General features: G+C 33.0%; 1 long non-coding RNA gene and 1 pseudogene across 1 annotated transcript; one reads left to right on the top strand and one right to left on the bottom strand.

Annotated features, from left to right (window-relative positions):
- The first annotated feature begins 8 nt into the window (after nucleotides 1–8).
- LOC146922163 (uncharacterized) lies at nucleotides 9–1,711 on the top strand. Its single transcript, XR_015012384.1, has 2 exons — nucleotides 9–459; nucleotides 1,253–1,711. It is a non-coding gene; the product is annotated as an uncharacterized LOC146922163 (long non-coding RNA).
- Nucleotides 1,712–3,328: 1,617 nt separating this feature from the next.
- Nucleotides 3,329–4,745, bottom strand: LOC146922162 (F-box/kelch-repeat protein At3g06240-like; annotated as a pseudogene).
- Between the last annotated feature and the right edge of the window lie 3,553 nt (nucleotides 4,746–8,298).

The raw sequence follows: 8,298 nt of genomic DNA, 5'->3' as shown, positions 1-8,298 counted from the left end.
ACCAGGGGCGGATCCAGTACACACTGAGGGTGTGCACCTGCACACCCTGAACTTTTAATATTTTCACCAGTACCCCTATTATTTTTGCACTTTGCACACCCTGAAATTTTTTATTTGCACCTTAGACCCAACAGAGCCAAGTCTGAAAAACTACTCTCATAAGTCATCATAATCCACTTTCACACTTCTCTCTCTAACTTCTCACTCTAACTTCTCACTCTCTTCCTCTCCACTTTAACAAAGACAAGATGAATCTCCACCACCACCACCGCTCCTCAGGCGGCTGAGATGCGCCACCACCACACATACTCCGACGGTCTCTCTCTCTTCTTACACTCACTGCAACTCGCGAACTCTTCTCTCACGGGATCTTCTTTGTAAATCGCGACCTATCTCTCTTCTCTGCAGCTCGCGAAATCCTTCTCACACTGTATCTTCTTTGCTAAATCGTGACCTAAGGTAATGGATCTTGATGTTTTCATAAATTTTCAATTGGGATTTTAACTTTTCAAGTTAGGGTTCAATTAAATTCGAATTTGGGATTTTATTATTAGGGTTCAATAAAATTTGAATTAGTGATGAATTAGTGATAAAATTCGAATTTGTTTGAGTTATGGTGATATCTGCTATTGCTGTTAATGTTATGGTGTTATTGCTACTGCTATTGTGTTGTGTTTGTGTGTAAGCTCTCTACGAATGTTATCATGAAGAACGCTTGCAGGATATGAATTTCGTGTGACTAATTAAGTTAGTAGATTAGGTTGGATAAGTACTGAAAATATTTACTACTCTTTGTTTTGTGTGGAAGAATAGTTAATACTTGAAACTTGGGAATTGAATGTTACTTTCAGCTAAGACTGCACCAAAGTAATGTGTCCATTTCTGTTTGCTAATTGTATTGTATTTACTTGGTAGACTACGATTCACCTTTCCTTTGTACCAATCTTTCAAGTTTGTGAGTGAAACAATGGTGCTATTAGCAATGAACCCTATGTCAGTAAGTAATATTACACAACACTTTTTGAGAATTATAATACACAACATAGTGTTTTGAGAATTTTAATACACTAGACAATCCATTTTTTAAAAGTTGTATCTTGGTTTGTGCCACCCATTTTACTTGTATCTTGGTTTGTGCCACCCATTCTGCTTGCTTCAAAGTTGTTTGGCTACTTGTATCTTGGTTTGTGCCACCCATTTTACTGTCAAAAAAAATAAATATCACTCACATGCTTTGTTTTTGTTGTTGTAGGACTCTATGAAGAGATTTTTTAAAAAAATCCGAACAAATGACCAAGAATCTAGTTCTTCACAACATGTTCAATTAAATTTGGAAGAGTTACCATCAAATGAGCCACAACTTAGTTCTCAACAACATACTCAGTTAAATTTGGAAGAGTTGCCATCGGATCCTGGAAAGCGGCTTAAAATTTCAACATATCATCCTAATAATCAAGAAAGAATACGAAGAACATATATGCAAAGAGGACCATACCAAAGATTTCAGAAGATGGCAAGGCGTAAAGGACACTTGTAGAGCCTATATCTAAATTTTTTTTTGAAGGTTACATGTAAATCTTTTTGATTCCTTCAAAAAAAATGTAAATCTTTTTGATATATTATACATTGAGTACAATGTAGTATATATTTTGAGTATGTTACTTTTATATGCATGATTATAATTATTATTATTAAAGTTTTATATTTTGCACCCCCTGGCCTAGGGCCCTGGATACGCCACTGCATCGCACCATCCCCGGATTACTATATCCAAGAGCAGTCAACCGTCCACCCCATCATCTGCTGCCGTCGGCAACCGTTGTCACGAAGACAATAACCCTATAAGTAGAGAAATCTTAGGTTATTTATAACTTATGAGTCTTTGACTTTTTCATTTCTTATTAAGGATTTGACTATTGTTCTTGTTTTGTCTTGAAGTGTATTTTTTTTTTTTTTTAACTGGGGATGATTTTGAGCATATTTTTACTTTTCAAATTAAATGAAGAAAGTAGTGTATGATTCAATGAAGAAAGTCAAGTAACTTGAAATAGAAGTACAGAAGTTAGATTTATTTGTGATTCTCTTTGTGATAGTACATGAAGGGAGAAGAATCAAATGGAAGAAGATATTAGGTTAAGAGTACCAAAAAATTGATCTACAAGTTGGTTTGCCACTGAGTCATCTATGCTCTGAATTTTCAAATCAGAGATTACCAAAAACAAATATCACTATTGTTCCAGATTGTTAGAAAATGTTTTAAAATGAATAAGTTTTTATTAAAATACTTGACTGACTCTTTGAATTTCAGAGTTGTGGGATATATGGGCTCTCTCAATTTTTTCAATCTCTTCCAAACAACTCTTCTGCATCTTGGCAGTCACCATAGGATATATAGGGATAGCTTCAATCACACTTTTTTCTAGAGTCACTCTATCGGCAAAAGATAGATTTTTAGCTTTCCAAGCAGTAAGTTTTTCGTTAACTTGATCTAAAACAAATTGGAAATCTGATTTATGAGGCGCTCTCTCAGTCAAGGGAACCCCAAGATACTTCCATAGCGAACCAGCTTCTCTAAAGTCTGAAATTTGCACCAATCGATTCCTCATCTCCCGCGACACATTGTTGGAAAACATAATGCTAGTCTTCTCTTGACTTAAAAATGATAATATGTTAACTTAATCGACAAGTTATTAGTTACAGTTGGCAAATGATGTGGGCGAAACTCATGGAGATTAGTTAGCAAGCAATCAAATCTTTATGAAAGATACGCAAATAGCGGCTAATGAGATTATTGCCATTCATATACATGATTGTAATCAGTATTCATTTCAGAGTTGTTGCAATTAGAACTGCATACCATTGAAATAGAGATACAGAATTAAGATGAATTGATATTTTAAATGCCAACCCTGAGATTACACGAGAAGAAGATTAATTGATTTGAACTAAACCATAAAGCTTGAACCACATTCAGTTTATTCATTTGGATTTGAAATGCAAAAGAAAAAATAAAGCACGAAATTAAACATAAAAGCATAGATACTATTTTACATAAAACTAAAAGCAAAAGAATATTATTCTAATTGATATTGAAACCATATCAGTTTGTATGCAATGTCATATCCCAATAACGGGAAATACTTCCATGACATAGCTTGTGTGCCATTGGTGCCATTGGGGAAATCCTGGTCATTGATGTGTGTGGATGTGTGTGGGGATGTGTGTGTGATGTGTGTGTGTGTGGTGGAGATGCAAGCTATGGCACCAATGGCACACAAGCTATGGCACCAAAGTGGAGTCCATAACTCTAGCGAACACAAGAAAAGGATTTACTTATTTATTCCACCAATTGGAAGAAGGTTTTCCTTGTACACTACTATCTCACAACCACGACTATTTCCTCTTTTAACACCAAGGTCCTCAATCATTTGGGTACTTAAATCAAACCAAGCTAGTTCTTCGTCTTTTTTTGTGAAGAATATTTTGCCCTTTCCCGCTCCAAAAGGACGCTCGACACATGACAGAGGTCCAACAATGAAGAGTTTATCCATGATTCCTTCACAGTTAATTCACTCAAAATTGATATGTTAAAAGTAGCCATTTGTTCTTGATATGTGATCAAGGCAATGGATCCATTTAACACCACCAAGTCTCTCCATGAACACCTATTGTCTACATTAATACATCCATCTATGTCCATGGGTATGGGTGTGGTAAAGAACACATCATTGCTCAAATCACACGACACCAAATTTGATTCTCTTTTAGAGTCAAAATGACGTATAATACACCCCCAATGACACAGTCCATTCAAGTACACTCCCATCGTTATCCCATTCTCATATGTTGTTGGCATAACAACATCAAGTTTCCTCCAAGAGTTACTTCTTAAACTATATATCTCCCAGAAGGGTTCTAATGATATCTCCCAGTAGCGTTCTATTGATGTATCACCCAATGCCACATAACCTTTGCGTGGATTCAACCGTGGCGCTCTAAACCTCACATGACTAATCACCTTAAAGTCATGTGTACGCAAGTCGTAGCCAAATCCATGAACATGACGACTTGAGTGAAAATTAATCACATCACTGTTAACATCTGCAGCAAACGGTTGAAACATTTCCGGACTATGAGGAATGACCTTGACTTCGTCCGTAGTTGGATTCCATAGTGCATATCTTGCATCAGGAATGACTTTAACATTATGTTAAAGATAACATTTGACAAAAACAAAATCATCATAAATACCGCCGAAATTTAAAATTTCAAAATGGTTGAGAGTTTCAGTTCCTTCTTGAAATGGATGTGGTAAATTTAATTTGGCTATATTCTCAAATCTTTCGCCGGACAAAGAATACAAGACTCCCACCCATATGTCAGGTATACCCCGTGATAAGATGAGAGATACATTGTGGTTGTCGGATAAGAAATTGTTACGGACCATGTTCATGAAAAGTGGATTTTCAAACAAAAGTGACCATGATTTGCGTACGCATTCAAATCGCTTCAAAGATTTAAGAGGTAATTTTGATAGAATTGAAAAGGTAATATCATCGTGTATATAGGGACTGACCTTTTCATTTGTGGCAGTCGCATATTTCTTCTCCATCTCAAATTGAAAAGGTAATATCATCGTGTATATAGGGACTGACCTTTTCATTTGTGGCAGTCGCATATTTCTTCTCCATCTCAAAGGAAAGGAAGAGACCAACTAGCCAGCGACGGAGGAATGATACTAGTGAATTTTGTTGTATCCGCTCAAGTTTATATAACCTAATTGAATTTTTTGGTAACATATAACCTAATTGAATGAAACAAAAAAATATAACCGATTCCGCTATACTGTGGATAAATTTGAGAATACCTAGGCTGTGTTTGGTATATTCGGTTGTCGAAAAATCCTTGTATGGACACAACATTAAATCAAAATTATTTAGGCACATACTAATTAAATTATCTATCACTAGCGGAAAGACGGGCACTATCGTGCCCGTCTGTCCGCTCTTTCTACTGCGCTAATGCATGTGATTATTTTATTATGTTTGTTTGTATAATTTTGATTAAAATTTTTAAATTTTTAAATATTAATGGAAATGATTGATATATTGATTTATAAACATAATATTGTCAAGGCATATAACAAAATTAATTTTGAACTCAACATATTTTAGTTTGCCTGCATATAAAATTAAGATAAAATAATGATCATTTATTGTTTATTCTAATAGTAATTAGTAACATCATAACATAAATGTGTAAATGACATGTTATGTAAAAGAAACATTGTTATGATTACGATAAAAGAATATCTTTAAAAACTACATTTTTCATAAAGTCTTCATCTTCTCCTTCTATTTTCCCTTCTTTAATGAGAACTTTTGTTGAATTTTGAGAAACTCATCTTGATAAAGTTACATATAATTGACCATGGCTGAAAACATGTTGTGGAAGATAGATTCCGACATTGGGAATGGTCTGCCCTTGTGACTTATTTATGGTAATAGCAAAACTTAGTATAACGGGAAACTGTTTTCTACTAAGCACAAAGGGAAGTCCTGAACTCACATTCATTTTTAATTTAATTTTGGGCAAGAATGCTCTTTTTCCAGCATTGCTTCCTGTTAGGATTTCCACATCCAACATATTCTTAAATAAACCACGACATAACAATCGTGTCCCATTACACAGATCATATCTAGGGTCTATGTTTCGCAACAACATCAAAGGTACACCTTTTTTTACCTTTAAAATATGTGGTGGGATACTTCCTTGAGCAATTGAGTTTAGGAACTCCTGTTGATATAAGTTATGAGTATCCCCTTCAACCTTGTCAAATGACAACAAATTATATTCTTCTCCTGAAAACTGATTGATAATCATTTAATATAGTGCTAACAAATCTTTTTCTAAAATATTTTGAGTCATAATTTTTTTTAGAGGATTTAAAGTCCAATCTTTAACATTATTTTTTGTCCACGTTTGTACTGATCTTTTTTTTAGAGGATTTAAAGTTCAATCTTTAACATTATATTTTTCTCGCGTTTGTTACTAATATTTTTTTTCAGAAGATTTAAAGTCCAATCTTTAACATTATTTTTTGCTCACGTTTATTACTAATATTTTTTTAAGTATTTAAAGTCCAATCTTTAACATTATTATTTTTTGCTCACATTTGTTACTAATATTTTTTTAGGGGATTTAAAGTCCAATCTTTAACATTATTTTTTGCTCACGTTTGTTACTAATCTTTTTTTTAGATGATTTAAAGTCGAATCTTTAACAATATTTTTTGCTCACGTTTGTTAATAATCTTTTTTTTAGAGGATTTAAAGTTCAATCTTTAACAATATTTTTTGCTCAAGTTTGTTACTAATATCCTTTTAGAGGATTTAAAGTCCAATCTTTAACATTATTTTTTGCTCACATTTGTTACTAATTTTTTTTTAGAGAATTTAAAGTCCAATCTTTACCTTTATTTTTTGCTCACGTTTGTTACAATTGATCAACTGCTAATGAAGAGTAATTTATATTAATAAAATAATATGGAAATACTGTTTTTTGTGGAAATAATAAAATAATATGGAAATACTGTTTTTTGTGGAAGGGATATGAAAAGACTTGGCGATCTTTGTCAGTTGTATTGAGGGGAACAACACAGATGTACAACATAAAATCGGCTGATAAAAAAGTAACATGAGTTTTTGTTTTGTGTTAGTGTTTTGTGAGTTTGATCTTTGATTAATGGAGGTAAAAGAGGATTAACGGGGACGATTAGTGACATGGATTAATAATCCACGTGTTATTTTATAATTGACTAACAGTAAGAACAGTTCGTAAGGAATTGTGTGTAAGTTTTCTGCTTAAATTAAATTTATTATTATCTATTTGTTACATGTGTTATTTGTATTTAAAATTAAAATTAAAAAGTAAGGGTATTTTTGGAAAGAAAAGTCCAACCCAAAATTGTGCTGAAATTATAATTGGCTAACAGTAAGAACAGTTCATAAGGAATTGTGTGTAAGTTTTCTCCTTAAATTAAATTTATTATTATCTATTTGTTACATGTGTTATTTGTATTTAAAATTAAAATTAAAAAGTAAGGGTATTTTTGGAAAGAAAAGTCCAACCCAAAAGTGTGCTGAAAGGGGTAGTTTTCTTTATATATAGTATAGATTAAATTATTTCTAAAAGTCCTGACCAAAAAAAAAATTATTTCTAAAAGATATATATTATTTAATTTCTTTCTCTTTCATACTCGCTCTATCTCACAATAATTGTCTCTTTAACATTTTTTTTTCTCACTTTAGAATATTAATGCAGCGTTTATTATTCTTTTTCACTATTATACCCTTATTTATTAAATTTCATCCAACTTTTTTTTTGAAGAAGCTAAGCAAAATTTTATTAAAGAAACAGACAGCTTCTCAAGCACAAGGTGTGCTAAAGAAACCGACCACAATAATTACAACAAAGTTAGGCCACGACAAGCCGAATCAGCGAAAAAGAAATTACACAATTGCTTGAATACAGCTTAATGGATTTAACCTCCAATAGGGATAATCAAAATCGAACAAAACATAGTGCGATTTCAACCACCAATACGTTTGGAGCTTCACTTTTTCTGCAAGAGCCGCTAGGTGATCGGACTTGTTGTTGAAAATTCTATTATTACGATCTTTCCAAACAACAAAAAGTACCGCAATCCAGATAATAGTAAACGCAGTCCTTGAATTATTTGAAAAACCTCCAATACCGCGAAACTGAGCAGAATGAGTGGAAATATTACCATTAAAAACCGAAACAATCCTAACCAATTTGAAACCAAGAGCCAAATACGACCGTAAACATCGCAGCGGAAAAACAAGTGATCTCTGTCTTCGATGTCACCACACAAGGCTGCACACATAAGCTGGGACTCATCAATAGCATCACGCCGATACAAATTATCCTTAGTCGGAAGTCTGTTCATCCAACTTAATTCCACTAACTACATTTAATAAGAGTATTTTAGTAAATGATACTAATTTTACCATTGAAATCAATACAATTAATCCATTCCTTAATAATCTGCACAAACCTTAGACGACTAATATTGTGAGACGGATGGAGTACTTTTCACTTTTATATATTTGTGCCTACCATAATTTTACTTTATGTTATGCACTGATGCCCCCTTTGTTGGTCCCTACTCAACAATTAAAAAAAACATGTATTACCCTTTTTAATTAAATATATTTTTTGTCCATATAAATATACCAACTTTTCGTTTTAGTCCTTATAAAATTGTTCTTCAAC

The sequence above is a fragment of the Medicago sativa genome, chromosome 5 (assembly GCF_051527215.1).
Source record: "Medicago sativa cultivar Bolivia chromosome 5, Bolivia_mono, whole genome shotgun sequence".
In the NCBI taxonomy this organism is placed as follows: domain Eukaryota; kingdom Viridiplantae; phylum Streptophyta; class Magnoliopsida; order Fabales; family Fabaceae; genus Medicago; species Medicago sativa.
The sequence above is the reverse complement of the archived record's forward strand: the minus strand, read 5'-3'. Positions and strand labels throughout refer to the sequence as shown.